The sequence below is a fragment of the Penaeus monodon genome, chromosome 24 (genome assembly GCF_015228065.2).
Source record: "Penaeus monodon isolate SGIC_2016 chromosome 24, NSTDA_Pmon_1, whole genome shotgun sequence".
Taxonomy (NCBI): Eukaryota; Metazoa; Arthropoda; class Malacostraca; order Decapoda; family Penaeidae; genus Penaeus; species Penaeus monodon.
The window spans coordinates 24,921,954-24,922,253 of NC_051409.1; the positions used below are offsets into that span (position 1 = coordinate 24,921,954).

The 300-nt window shown below is 27.7% G+C and overlaps 1 protein-coding gene across 1 annotated transcript in view; it reads left to right on the forward strand.

Annotated features, from left to right (window-relative positions):
- LOC119588913 overlaps positions 1-300 on the forward strand; it is a 60,027-nt gene that overhangs the window by 735 nt on the left and 58,992 nt on the right. The window lies entirely within an intron of this gene.

Sequence of the window (300 nt, forward strand, 5' to 3'; positions counted from 1 at the left end):
GGGTTAACTACCTCCATCATCAGTGATTCAAAACTGAAAATATCGATCAACATTATAATTATACAATGACAACACGATAGGTCAATCGACCAATAGCAAAATTATAGAGATAAAAACAATGTGACATAAATTGGTAACTATTTTACACTTACACTTTAAAAAAGAAAAGAGATAACATTATTTGAACAATGATGTCAAAAAGCAATATTGATAATATAAACAACAGTCAGTCAGTAAATGCTCTAATTTCAAACTAACACAATGTAAGACAATGCTTTTCTTTTAACAATATTCCAATTG